The 15,644-nt window shown below is 31.4% G+C and overlaps 1 protein-coding gene across 1 annotated transcript in view; it reads left to right on the top strand.

Annotated features, from left to right (window-relative positions):
* Nucleotides 1-9,991: 9,991 nt before the first annotated feature.
* LOC129940932 (signal transducer and activator of transcription C-like) overlaps nucleotides 9,992-15,644 on the top strand; it is a 152,956-nt gene continuing 147,303 nt past the window's right edge. The window contains exon 1 of the mRNA XM_056049458.1: nucleotides 9,992-10,326. The gene's annotated coding sequence lies outside the window, so the exon portion shown is untranslated. The remainder of the gene's footprint in view (nucleotides 10,327-15,644) is intronic.

Genomic DNA, 15,644 nt, shown 5'->3' with positions numbered 1-15,644 from the left:
TGTTAAAAGAGAGTGCGTGTGTGTGGAAAATAAAGTATGAAATGTTTTAAGAGGAGATACCGAGGCACATTGTAGTTCTAAATATCAGAATGAGAAGCATAAACAAAGTTCCACATTGTTGATGTTCAGCTGTAAAAGGAATCTCTTTACTTGGCAACGGACAACTAATAGGAAAGTTTGAATATAAATGCATTATAGTTTGTTGGGCGCGAAATGCAACCGGCTATTTCAACAGAACAATACTTATAAAAATATACGAAAGTAAGTTTTGTCCTCTTGATCAAAAGAATCTGTATTCAAGTGAATTTAAGAGCTTTCGAAACTTTGATAGACAGTTTAAAAATAAAACCAAATATCAATGAGATTAAATTAATTAACGAAATTTTGAGATGTGTGCATATAAAAAGTTTTGTCTTTAAGTATAACCTGGGGGTTGGTGAAAATTTTAAGAAAATTGTTTACTGGTTATATTCTCTCACTAGTTCATTTCGGTATGGGAAGGCTACAGTGATAAAATCGCAAGTCCTTCAAAACTGGTGCTGTTTTCTCCATTGAGCACCTGGATTATTTCCGCTAATGTTAACCAAACTTTCCCAAGAAAATTCCTTTAAACCCGGAAATCTGCCCAAGAAGCGCCAGATGTTTTCTTGCTCCCTTAAGCTGCACACAGGACATAATGATGATTCGTTCTGGCCAAATCCATTTCCATTAAGCTTGATTAAATCACATCTTGCCTTAAAAATCCAAATGGTCTTGTTCAGTTCCGAACCATCGTTAATGTAAATCTGTCCTCTTAAATGACCCAGATGTTTATTGATGCGTGTACTGCTCTTAGATGCCCTTCGTAGGTTTTCTTGTTTCCTCTAATGAAATAGATCCCTCATCCCAACACATTTCAAAACAATATCCAAGATTGTTCAATTCCTTTTACCAGAACAATTTTTTCCCTCAAAAGTATTTTTGTTAGCTGATGCGCTAGTCTTGTTGCACTGTATTCGAATATTGTTTTTTATATATATCGAAAGTGAAGATCAAGGGTATAGTAATGTCCGTCCATTGCCAAAGAGTAGTTTGGAGTAAATGCAAGCAATTTTGAAATTCGTTTCAAAATATAGCGTTGAAGTTTATCCAATTCTTCGAACGTTCAATAGCCCCAATTCTGAGCACCATATAGGTTTGAATAGCTCTACAAACCGCCTGAAATAGTTTCCATTTGTTTTTAAAGTTGATATTTCCTTTTGCTAGAAAGCATTGCCACGTACTCGATGCTGTTCTCGGCTGCAGTGTTGAAGTATATGGGTTCTATCAAGTTTACAACTTTTGTCGAAACTCCTTTTATGTGCAGTTTGTACATGAGCAATTTTTTGAGATTTAATCAAATGCAAATACAAATTATATAAAAGAGGCTGGGATGCGACCCACACTGATAACTTTCCATCCCGTCTGTTGATTTGTCTTGCTTAAATTATCAATTTTTACCAAATTTGCGTACTATTTTTTGTAGATTTTATTTTTTATGAAAAAACGGACTGTTTGATTTTTATATAAAAATTACTGAATATCGAAAACAATATTTTCTCTGAAATAAAATAAGTTTGAAACCAATATTTCAAATTTTTGAAAAGCTATTTGAGTGGAAAGTAAATTTTTACGAAGTTTTAGTATTGTTTTTTTTTTTTAGTTTTATTTTTTGTAAGAAAAACTGTCAATTCAATTTTTTTTAAATTTTATCGAATGTTGAAAACAATATTTTTTATAAGATAAAATTAGTTTGAAGCCAATATTTCAATTTTTTTAAATTCTATTTGAGTCGAAAATCAATTTTTACGAACTTTTGTTAAATTTTTTTTGTTTTTTAATTTTTTGTACAAAAACTGTCAATTCGATTATTTTCAAAATTTTACTGAATGGTAACAACAATATTTTTTGAAAAATAAAAGTAGTTTAAAGCCTATATTTAAAATTTTTGAAAAGATATTTGAGTCGAAAATCATTTTTTACCAACTTTTATTAATTTTTTTTCGATTTTAAATTAAAAAAAAAAACTATCGATTTGATTTTTTTCAAAATTTTACTGAATGTTGACAACAATATTTTTTGACAGATAAAAGTAAATTAAAGCCAATATCTCAAAGTTTTGAAAAGATAAATGAGTCGAAAATCAATTTTTACCAACTTTTATTATTTTTTTTTATGTTTTTATTTTTTGTAAAAAAACTGTCAATTCGATTTTTTTCAAAATTTTATCGAATGTTGAAAACAATATTTGTTATAAGATAAAATAAGTTTTAAGTCTAAATTTTAAGTTTTTGAAAAGATATTTGAATCGATATTCAATTTTTACCAACTTTGAGTAATGTTTTTTTAGATTTTTATTTTTTATAAAAAAAACTGTCAATTCGATTTTTCTCAAAATTTTATCAGATTTCAAAAACATTGTTCTCCGTTGCTCAAAATTGTTTTGGAGATGAAATTATATTTTAGTCGTTAAATTTTGGAGGTGACAAATTTTTTTTTCAGTTTTTTTGATTTATAAAAAAAACCGTTAGATAGTTTTTTTTAAAAAATATACTTCTCTGAGACCACGTTATAATATATTATATAAAATTTAATTCAAGTCTCTAACGTTTTTGGTTCGTAAGATATTTAGGGTTAACCAAAATGTTCACCGTTTTTTCAAACTCCTATGGTAAAAAAACCACCCACGCAATTATCTCGAGAGCCCTTTCTGCATCTTTCTGCCTTATTATCTGTATAACAAAATTTATTTGAAGTCGATATCTCTTCTGGTTCTTGAGCTATGGAAGACGAAAAAAACGTCGAGAACGTACGGACGTACGAACGTACGTACACACGCACGCACAGACATCTTTCTAAAAATCTTTTATTTCGACTTTATTGACCTTGAAACGTCGAGAAATGTCAAAATTTTCAATTTGACAAATCGGACCCATTACAATAACTTCCTATGGGAAGTTAAAAATAATATGTGTTTTTCTCGATTTAAAGCGGGCTTTTGAGATAGTAGACAGGTCAATATTATTTGAAAAACTTGAAAATTATGGAGTGCGTGATAAATCACTATCTTCAATGATTTCGTATCTATCAGGCCAAGCGCAAAAGGGCTTAGTGAACAACATTTTATCGGATGAATTCTTAAATGATTTTGGTGTACCACAGGGGTCCATCCTTGGCACTTTTCTGTTTAACGTTTATATCAATGACATAGGTAGTGTAATAGAAAACAGTGAATATGGTGTCACTAAAATGCAGAAAGATTTGGATAATCTAAGTGTTTGGCTTAAAGCAAACAAACTTAAAATTAAATGTATCGAAAACAAAATTGATGGTTTTTGGTAATAATACAAGTAAAAGTGTGACAAACATTAAAGTTGATAGTGAAAACTTAGAAATAATAACAGAAGTAAAGTAGCTTGGTGTTTTTATAGACAACAAACTTTCATTTAATAAACACAATAGTGAAAAAAAAAAATAAAAAAAAACCAACTTATTAAGAAGAATTCGAAAAAATATTTCAACCGTTAGTGCAAAAAATATCTTCAATGCGATAATAAAACCACAAATTGAATACTGCATATTTTTTGATTTTGTTCAAACTGCTTGCGCAAAACCCGCATCATCGCTACACACTACTCAAATAGTTTGCACAAACATTTTTACTTCAACAAAATACATTCGTTTGTTCAAACAGTTTGTGTAGTGTATGGACCCTATTACATAACTCTTCGACTCCATCATTGACAACATTACTCGCACACAGGAAGTTGCAAGTCACAAGGCCCTGGTTCTCAACGGTATGTTGCAAGATATAAATTATTTTATTTATAAATATAGAGCAGGGCCCCAGGTAAATACATTTAAAAAGGTCTGAGTTCACTTTATGTTTTCGCCGTTTTTATACAAAACAAAACTGGGGCATAGTAACGCTATAATATGTACATATGTAAATAATAATAAGATTTAACTTCAAATGAAATTATAACGACATCCGTCTTTGGAAAGGTTAAAATGCGACGCAGGTTAGGTTAGGTTAGGTTATAGTGGCTGTCCAAGATGGAAACGGACACACTTAGGCCAGTTTAATGGCCCATTGTGATACCACATGAATCTTGAGGCTTCCTCCTAAGCTCAATGGAACCAGCTTGAGTCCCTTACGAAACGTGAGAGGCTGATTACCGATATGATTTAGATCGTTTAGATCGTTAAAGAAGAATTCTCCTAGGTAATTCTTGCGTTTTAGAGCTAGAGCAGGGCATGTTAAGAACCGTTTCTTCCTCTTCCTCGTCCATACAGCTTCTGCAAAAGTCATTTAAGAATACGCCTAGTCTCATGGCGTGCTTTCCTATTAGACAGTGTCCGGTTATGACACCTATTATCGAGCTTATATGCGATCTGCTTAGAGAGAGCAAGCACCTTGAACGTTTTAAATCCAGTGTTGGCCAGATGTTTTTTGTGGCTTGACACGTGGTGTTGTTGTTCCACCTGGTGCCTGCCCTCCTCGCAGCGTCTTGCATTACCAACAGTTTACAAGTAGCGATTGGTATGCCAGTACTTGCCAAACGTGGTAGGATGGGCTGTACTGTACCGTAACTGCCTTACAGTTACCTGGAATATCTCTATGGCCCGGCACCCAGCAAAGGTGAATATTAAACTGTTGCGCCATCTCCATTAGAGATGATCTACAGTTATGGACTGTTATAGAGTTTGTAGAGACAGAGTCCAGAGATTTGATAGCGGCCTGGCTGTCAGAGAAAATATGGATATCAGATGTTGATATGACGTTTTCTTTGAGCCAAGACAAGACTTCCTAATCGCCAAAAGTTCCGCCTGGAACACGCTACAATGATTGGGAAGGCGGAATGAGAGACTTAATTTCAGTCGTTCAGAGTACACACCGCAACAGATTTTTATATTTCGGTGTTCACACTTCACTCTCATTTCCGATAATTTTCCAGATAGTTGACAAAGTTCGCTCCATCTCTTTTGAATAATCAAGAAGCATCGGGTTTAAATGATGAAACTTCGCTTGTTACTTTAACATTTTATAAATATAATGTATTCTCCGGATTTGATTCCCTTCAAATCTTTGCTCCTGGGATACCTAAAATTACTCTTGCCTAAAACGATCGTCCCACGATACAGAAACATTTGAAAACGTATCAAGAAAATGTCTATAGTTATATATAAAAGAGTACATGAAAACTATAGAAAAAGTTTGGAGTTTGTGATCCGAGTTCGGTCATGGCATCTTTCAACAAGGCTTACAAATTTGTATGTTTGCCAGCCAAACTCATCCGGGTTCGAACCCCCAAGCGTTTAGCTTCTTGCTTTACAATGATTCCCCAGCTTGCGCCTATCTTGTTGTCAAGTATTATGAATTCACTACAAAGGACTCTCAGAGACGGTTTCACTTCGCTTCTACCAGGAAGAGCCTACCGAGCTTAATTGGTGTCACAATATTTGCTTCGATGATTAGCTCATGATTGTGATGTCTACGAAATCTTGTTCGACGCGTTTTTTAAAAACTTCTTCTGGTAAAATCCATATTAGAAAGTAAAGGAGATTTGTCATTTTAAACTGTTTGGGTTTTAATTATTTTCTAAATGCATTCGTCTTCTGCTGACCCAAACATTAGTTTTGTCCTCCTATACAGAAGAATCTGTATTCAAGAGAATATAAAAGCGTTCGAAACTTTGATAGATAATTTAAAAAAAAAAAAATATCAATGAAATTAAATTAAAAAACGAAATTTTGAGTTCTGTGCATGTACAATACAAATTGTTAAAACCTACTACAAAAATGTTGACTCTGCCACAGCCACAAATAGAGAAGATTATAGCTTACATTATTGTCCAACTACGCAAGCAATTGGCAAAATTGTGAAGAAATTTAAAGAGACTGCATATGTTACAAATATTGTTGTTGATACTGATGCAAGTGAAATTGTTGCCGAAGACCCGAATGTGTCGATTCCTCGTAATTCTAAGGAATTATGACTATCTTACAGCACTTTGACTGCACCGTTAATAAGACGGTGTCACATGCCACGCAACTAGAGCGAATAGGCTTTATTGCAAGAGAAATTTCTTGACCGCGTAATCCACAAAGATCATGTTGGTATTTTTTTTATGAGGCTACGCAAAAGCCCGTGTTTATGCAGATACATTTTTTACTCTTGAGCACTTAAAAACCAACACTCGTTACGTTCAAAGTCTCTGTTTACAAATTTAATTAATATTTTAAAATTCGCGTGCAACATAATTTTGTCTTCAAACATTTAAACGCAATTTAATTAATCCAAAACCCTTTCATTTTTTATTTTTTTGAAAATCGTTAGAGCTGTTTTTTAAAATATAAATTTGTTTGTTAAAGTTTTTAAATTTGGTCTTAAAAACCATTTTTGGTATACAGTTTCTTATTGCTTATAAATATACGTTTTACATTAGAATTCTGGTAAAAAATAAATAATAAATAACAAACAACGATATGTTTGATCATCAATTAGTATTAAGAAAGTATAAGAGCATTTAAAGAAAATTATTGAAATTGGTCCTTTGGCTCTTGAGAAAACTTAAAAACTTTAAAGAAGTACCCTTTTGGAGCAATAGAAAAATATTTTTCATAGAAATAAGCAAAGATAATAAATAAATTAAAAAAATAAACACAAATCTATCGTTTTTAGAAAATTTGAATTTTTGTTTCGTTAACAAAAACTAATCGGTTTAAAACTTTAATTTCCAAGTTTGAACATAATCGACTTACTTTTTTCGACTACTATACGATCGTTATGTCATGTTTGATTAAAATCTTGGGTTTGAAATTTGTTGCAATTGCAAAATTATCCACTTCCTATATGCCGCAGGTAAAAATTTTGCGAGTCAGAGTTCAGTTCTGGCCTCTTTCTACAAGGCTTTCAAAACACCGCGATATTTTGACTTAGAAAAGAGGCTGCGATGCCACCCACACTTATAACTTCCCATCCCGTCTGTCGATTTGTCTTGCTTAAAAGTTTGTCTATATGTACTCGTATCAATTTTTAATAAATTTGCGTACTATTTTTGTAAAATTTCTGAATATAAAAAACAATATTTTCTGTAAAATAAAATAGTTTTAGCACTGTTTTTTGTCAATTCGATCTTTTTCAAAATTTTATCGAATGTTGAAGACAATATTTCTTATAAGATAAAATTAGCTTAAAACCAATATTTCAAATTTTTGAAAAGATATTTAAGTCGAAAATCAATTTTTACCAACTTTTGTTAAATTTTGTTTAGGTTATTAATTTTTTGAACAAAAACTGTAGATTAGATTTTTGTCAAAATTTTACTGAACAACAACAATATTTTTTGAAAGATAAAAGTAGTTTAAATCCAACATCAACAACTTTTGAAAAGATATTTGAGTCTAAAATTAATTTTTACCAACTTTTATACTTTTTTTTAGGTTTTTATTTTTTGTTAAAAAAACTGTCAATTCGATTTTTCTCAAGATTTTTCAAAATGTTAAAAAAAATATTTCTTATAAGTTAAAATAAGTTTGAAGCCTAAATTTTAAGTTTTTGAAAAGATATTCGAGTCGATATTTAATTTTTACTAAATTAAAGTAATTTTTTTTTAGATTTTTATTTTTTATAAAAAAACTGTCTATTCGATTTTTCTCAAAATTTTATCAGGTTCCAAAAACATTATTCTTTTACACAAAATTGTTTTGGAGATGGAATCATATTTAGTCGTAAAATTTTGGAGGTCACATATTTTTTTCAGTTTTTTTTTGATTTATAAAAAAAAAACGTTAAATGGATTTTTTTCAAAAAATATATTTCTTTGATATTACGTTGCAATATATTATATAAAATTTAATTCAAGTCTCTAGCGTTTTTTGGTTCATAAGATATTTAGGGTTATCCAAAATGTTCACCTTTTTTTTCAAACTGGTATGGTTCTTGAGCTATGGACTACGAAAAAAACGTCGCAAACGTACGGACATACGAACGTACGTACACAAGAACGCACAGACATCTTTCTAAAAATCTTTTATTTCGGCTCTAGGGACCTTGAAACGTCGAGAAATGTCAAAATTTTCAATTTGACAAATCGGACCCATTACAATAACTTCCTATGGGAAGTTAAAAAGAAAAAAAAGTGCGTTGGATTGTCATGCCAGAGGCCTTGGCTTCGATCCCTGCCTATGCCATCTAAAGTTTTTCTTTCACGGGTACTGCCTCTTGCGAGGAATTGACATATTCTCCAAGAGTAGTTCTTGTCATGAAAAGTGTTTTCTTAAATCAGCCGTTCGGATTCGGCTTAAAACTGAAGGTCCCCTCCATCCTTGCCAACAAAATTTGCACACAGGAATGGTGGAGAGTTGAAATTGAAAGTCACTAGGTCCTAGTTCTCAACGGACGGTTGCAATGCAAAATAAGCCATAATGTGCCGTAAGATGCGATATATGTTTGTGGCAGAATCATCATTTTCGTAGAAGGTTTTAACAATTTGTATGCGTTGTGCGATATAAGCCATCCATTTTTGTTAATGTTAGACTTTCAACTTACAAAAAAAAAATTGTTTAACAACTTATTTTGACAGATTCCGAATTCCAGACCTACACTTTTGAAACCACAAAATTTATAACCCGTTTTATTGTAACCAAACTGATCAATAGTTGTGAAAAATTCAACTTACGAATATTTTACTAAAACAAAATAATTTCATCTTCTGAATAATTGTATCCAACGGAAAATAACGTTTCTGACATCTGAAAAATGTTGAGAAAAATAGAATTGACAGTTTTTTTTACAAAAATAAAAGCCTAAGAAACTAAAAATTGGTAAAAAATTGAGTTTTGATTTGAATACATATTCAAAAATTATAGATTTTGACTTTAAACTAAGTTCATATTAAAAAAAATATTGTTTTCAACATTCAATACAATTTTGAGAAAATATAATTTAAATAAATAATAATTTAAATAATAATAATTTAATTCAAAAAATAATAATTTAATTAAATACAAATTTAAATATTATAAAAATGTTTGCATAAAAAATAAAAAAATACAATAATAATATTTAAACTTGGTAAAAATTGATTTTCCACTCAAATATCTTTTCAAAATATCAGGATATTGGTTTTTAATTATGTTTTTCTAATACAAAATTTTGTTTTCAAGATTCTGTTAAATGTTTATGAAAGTTAATTTTTTTTTATAAAAATTAAAGTCTACAAAAATAATACGCAAAATTGGTAAAAAATGATATTTGATTTTCGATATCTCGTCAGAAAAATTAAATCTGTATTTGCTTATATAAGAAATAAAAACCTTTAAGAAATTCTACTACAATTGGTAAAAATTTGATGTCGATAAGAAATAAATTTTTAGAAGAATTCATTTAAAAATTTTTTTCAACAAAGCACGAAAGTTTATAATTAATTATGAGAATAAAGAAATACATTGACTTATTAAATATACATTGAATTATTAAAATTAAATTATTTATCTCAAACCAAATTGTTAAAGTTAAAGGAAGACAAATCGACACAGCCTCTTTTATTATAAATAATTGTGTATTTAGCTTAAAGTTATAAATTACATTCACAGATTTAATTATACCTTCCCAATATTTATATTAATCATAAACTGAAAAAAGAAAACTTTTTTAATAAATCAAATTTTAACTAAATTTTTTGTTTTAAATGTTAACTTTTAAAAATGTTTAAAATGCATTTAGGATACACAAAAAAATAAATCCCTCAACTTCTTTTTCTTTGATTAATTTAAAATTTCCCGCCACACTCACAACAGGATTCCATACCATAATTCCACACATAAAGGACTTTCTCGAAATCCGCCATCATGGGTACCTTTTTGTCGGCCATCATCGAAAAACTCCACAATAATACAACCATATGAGCCTTAGGCATGCGTCCTGCCTATCGGAATTCGAATATTAAACTTTTTTCGTTTTTATTATTCCCATTTCGGGCAAATCCAAAAATCTTAGATGTAAATGGCTGCCTGTTTTGACAACTGTTCGGGGAATCGTTCGTGAGAGAGTCCTTTGAAATACAAAAAAAAAGAAGAAGAAAAATTCGGTTAGAAAAAAAAGAAGTTGGTGAAAAAAAGAAAGAAAAAGTTTATTTATCTCAAAACGGGTGTAGCCAAAAGTTTTCATTTAAACTCGCGATACATTTTTCCTCAAAGTTCAATATCTAAATAGTGCATTGAAAAACAAGTTAAAATACAAAACTTCTTCTTATTTCGTTTACAAAATTATAGTTTGGTCTCTTTTCATTCAATTTCGCAATGGTAAATTTTCGAATCTTCCTGTATTAGAAATTTTTGTTTCCATGGTCATTTTTTTTTTGGATATGTGCAAAAATTTTGGAGTTCTTAAATTTGATTTTGATTTAGTTAAACGAAAAACAAGGATATACCTTATCCTTTTTCACAGCTGATAGGAAACAAGGAAATTATCAATTATAACAAAAAAAGATAAAATAAAACGAAAATGGATTACAGTTTGAAACAAAACAAATCGATTAAAAAATTGGAATACATGTACAACAACAACGACAACCTACCTACATATATTCGACATAAGGATGTGCAAAAAAATGTCTTCCTTCTCGAGAAATAAGGAAACAAGAGTGAAAAAAGGACCTTTTTTGAAGTCCTTCTTTTTTGAGTGGAAAATAGAAATATCAAAAAATAAATCGAAAAGCAAAATATGAAAAAATAAATATGTGAAAAATTTGCATTTTTGATGCGAAGTGAAACAAAAATGATGTCCTTGTGATGAAAATTTCAAAAAGAAAAATACATCAAGAAAAGCAAAAAAAAAAAATTGTTGAAAGTTTGTATATGTGCGAAAATTATGTAGATTTGTGTTAGTGTGTGTGTGTGTGAGATGAAGTGAAGCGAATATAAATTTGAATTTAAAAAAAAGGATACCCAAATCAAAACGAGCATCGCATCCTATAAATTAAAGTGGAGTTTAATTGAGTGCATTTGCACTCCACCCAAATCCCAAAATCGTGCACTATATTTATATCTATGTAGGTATGTTGAATTTACATCTCTACCTACAACAAGGAGAAGGATTGGGTGGAGAGATATTTGTGTATGTCCTTAACATACCAAAATCTGGATAAAAATGTGCAAATCCTTAGTTGCTAAGGACCTGCCTATATATAATGATTGGAAGTTCAGTATTTTTTTCTTTTTGTTTTTCGTTATTCATATTTTTGTTTCTTTGATGGACTTTTATAGGTAAGAGAGATGCATAGTGTCATTGTTGTTGTTTTGTTTGTTTAAAAAAGGAACTTCACATACAAAATAAGGAACAAAGTTTATGTCCTGTCCTAACCTACCCCATCCCCATATCTCAAAATTTAACCATATTATACGCACATCTCTAAGCATCACCAGCAACGGGCAGCAGGGGATAGCAGCCCCGCACACATAATTCCAAATTGGATAGGGGAATTATTATTTGTCATTGAGCAGAGCAGAGTAGAGCAAAGCAAAGCACAACAGCGCCATCTTTAAAGGGAAGTTTTTTTCGCGCTGTTTCCTTTCAAAATTCATCCAACACGCGCATTAACTCTGAAGAATACAAAAATATACAAAAATTTCAAAACGAAGTTTTCTTTTTTCGTGAGTCTTTTGGAAAAACAAACTCAAACTCGACCCCCCCTTCCCCCTATCTACCCCCCTTGGTCATAAAAAACAAAACTGTAAAATATGTTATAACCACCGAAAACGATGTATCGCATTCGCACGCACGCATGCATCAACATTTTCGTTGCCATACATTTTTTTATTGCGCGTGTATTTGTTGAGGTGTGCGTTGTGTATGTGTTATAATTTTTGTGTGTGTGTGTGTTTTATGTTGTCCTACCCCTGCGCGTACTAAGCCACGCTCAATAGGCCCATCATCATGAACACCACCAATCCACACCACCCCCCCACCATCAAGGCTCTCCACGTGAAGCGTCAACATTAAGTCATACAAGAAAAAGAAGAACAAGAAGACGAAGAAAATAAGAAGAATTTTGTTGAATTTTCCTTTGACAATCATGATCCTATACCAACCCCTAAGTCGGTTTTTGGGTGACAGCAACACAGCTCCAGGGGGTGGTTGTTGTTTTTCTTTCTTTCTTTGTTTTTTGTTGTTGTTGTTGTCAGATGGCAACGATGATGTTTCTCTCCAACATTTCAAACAGTAGCGTTGCCGTGAACAAAATAGAAATGTAGACTTTACGAATTTTTCTAGAGGAACACAAAACAACTGATTGTTAAAAAATTTAACTTAAATTGAATTATGAATGAATTAATTACAAATAAATTTAAAGGATTAAGTTGTCCTGCAAACGAATCCTGCTTTGTAACTACATATATTTAAATCACATCAGTTTTTTTAAATATCCCTCTTTAAAAATGTCAACGACAATCATAAACGGTGTTTTTAAGGAACAACATTGTTCTTAACAATGATTATTTCGCAAAGTACAAAATATTTTACTTATTTTCTGGAAATTCTCATTTTAGTTTTAAGTCTTAATTTGGCTCCGTATATATTTTTCATAAACCTTGAATGTAATGCTTTCGTGGTTTTGATACTTCGGTGTGAAGTTCTGATTTCGAATGCACTAAATTTTTGCTCAATTAAAAAAAATACTACTTTTCAAAATCATTTTTATATTTTTTCAATACATTTCAAAAAATTTAAAAATTGTCAGTGTTTTCTTAAAGATTAATCTAAGCTGAGATTTAGCCCATGAAGATTTTTGAAATTTTTATGAAATACCCCAAATACTCGTATTTAAACTGAATATTGAAGAAAGGGATTTTAAATTTGGAAAACCATCAAGAATTTTATTGAACAACAGAAAAAACTTTATATTAAGATAACGTTAAACAAAATGTAGTATCTCAAACCTGACGTGATGGAATTATTTTGGAAAAGGATTTGATTTAATACCATTAGGTAAGCTGAATAAGTTTTAAAATTGAACTAGAAGAGTGATAAATGAACAGAAATCTGTCTAGAATTGGGTTATCGGTGAAAAAGTGTATGGCCCATAATTTCAAAACTTCATATAAAGTGAAATAAAGACTTAGAATTTATGTGACTTTTTGGAAACTACAAACAAGTGATTTTGTAAAAAAATTAAAAATAAACAAAGTTGAGAACTAAGTCCTAGTGACTTACAACTATCAAACATTTATGTGTGCGAGTACTGTTGTCAGAGATGGATGGGACCTACAGTTTTCATGACAAGAATTCCTCTTGAAGGTTGTGTCAATTTCTCACAGGAGGCAGTTCCTGTGACAAAATAAACTGTAGATGGCACAGGCAGGGATCAAACCCAAGACCTGTAGCATGACAGTCGAACGCACTAACCATCATGCCACTTTAGCACTTTAGAGCCCTTACTACCCTTATTATGCAGAGACATAGTGTGAGCACTAATAAAATGAGAGAGATTTTGAAAGGAGATGTCGGTGCAAATTGGTATTGAATGCCTGAATATTGCAATGACTAGGACAGGCAGAGTTTGGTAAGGCATTTCACATTCGCGTAGTACGGTTAAAGAACGAATCTTTGTATTTTACAATACGGCCGAAGTTGGACTCGTAGGTATAGTAATGATCATTCCTAGAAGCGAGTATTGAGGTTGAAAATTGAGGGGAGAATGCTGCAGGAATTACTCTTGAAGGATGTGTCAATTCCTCGCAAGAGGCAGGACCCGTGATAAAAAACTTTGGGTGGCATAGGCAGGGATTTAGCCCAAGACCTCAGGCATGACATTCGAATGCAATAACAATCACGCCACGGGTACTACAGTAAAACAAAAATACCTTGGCAAAATACATTATTAGAAAATTCTGGTTGGTCGAAATTCTGTAATGTAAATACTGTGTAAAGGCTGGAAAAATGGTATTAAAAGAATTTTTAACAGAATTTCTAAATACAAGTCATCATAACAATTTTTCACTAACCATACTTTGGCAAAACATTTTTAGAGAATAACCTTTAATCGATATTCTATGATTAAGCATAACTTAATTGTGTTTCTAAAAAGTTGATAGTTTTCAAGTTTTAGTTGACTTTTATCAGGAATATACCAATATTTTGATAATTTCGAATATTTTGACAGAACTGTCAAAAATACACTTATAAAGTTTGCAGTGTTTTGTGTTATGACATACAGTGTTTTGTTCATACATCATGTTCGTAGACAGTATTCTAAGTTATTGGTGCTTTTATATACAGAATTTGAGACACACAGCATCATGATCAAGCATTGTCATACAGTATCGCAAACAAGTGTTGGTAATCCTGAAAATAGTTCTCCTTTTAAAATCATCATTTACTTAACATAAAAATGTATATCTGCATATATCTATAAATAAATAAAGTGGGTGGCGCGACAGTCCGTTGAGAACCATGGCCTAGTGACTTACAATTCTCAACCATTAATGTGTGCGAGTAATATTGTCAGGAATGGAGGGGACCTACAGTTTATAAGCCGACTCCGAACGGCTAATTTTGAGAAAGCACTTTTTCATGGCAATAGTTACTCTTGAAGAATTTGTCAATTCCTCGCAAGAGGCAGTACCCGTGAAAAGGCTTTAGATGGCATAGGCAGGGATCGAACCCAAGAACTCTAGCATGACAGTCCAACGCACTAACCATCATGCCACGGGTACCACATCTGCATATATCTACCATATTTTGCATCTGCATATATCTACCATATTTTAAATGCTGTTACGCCCACATCATTGAGTTTCTTCAAAATTAGTTTTACTGCAAATTTAGTTCAGAAATGGTTTCAAATTTCTAGTTTTTCAGAAATTTGGGTAAATGTCAGTAAAATTATAACAAACCAAAAACTTTTCCGATTTGATTTATATGTAAATAAATGTTTGTCAAACCTTACACTCTAAAAACATTTGAATCTACTTTCACAGTAAACTAGTTTTAAAGAAACTCAACAAAACTTAGAAAATGTTCGTATAAATTTAATTTTATCTTAAGATGTTAAAACATTTATGTGTAACTTGTTTTTAGCGGATTTTGTTGATTGTCGAATCTATGTACATTGATTTATTGAATCTCTTAATATTGGGATTTGGAGGTCATTTCACAATGAGTGTGGCAACGCTGAAACTGATTTCAACACAACATTACGTATACACTCTCCAACTAACACACTCTCCCTCAACACACTAGCGCATACACACTTTGGGAGGATAAACATAATTTTTTAATTCAATTTCACCCACCACCTCCCATCTTTTGCACTCCTGTCTTCAGCTCCGCTTCGCTCCACACCTCATCTCTTAAACCTTCACATCATTTATTATTATTATAAACCTCCCGCTTTTAACTTGGATTTTTCGTCTTCTTCTTCTTCTTCTTTTTATTTTTCCTTCTTCCTTATTTTTGAAGGGGGTTATAATGTGTGTTTGCTTTCGTTTTTTAAATAAGGTATATCCGTATCCGTTTCGCACACACAGATTTAACGTTACACAGATATAACGTTTGCGACAAACAACACTCTACCCAAAACATAGTTGAACAAGGTACAGAGGGTGCGTTTTTAGTTGTTGTT

The sequence above is a fragment of the Eupeodes corollae genome, chromosome 1 (genome assembly GCF_945859685.1).
Source record: "Eupeodes corollae chromosome 1, idEupCoro1.1, whole genome shotgun sequence".
In the NCBI taxonomy this organism is placed as follows: Eukaryota; Metazoa; Arthropoda; class Insecta; order Diptera; family Syrphidae; genus Eupeodes; species Eupeodes corollae.
Note: the sequence above shows the minus strand (reverse complement) of the source record. Positions and strands in the feature narration are given on the sequence as shown.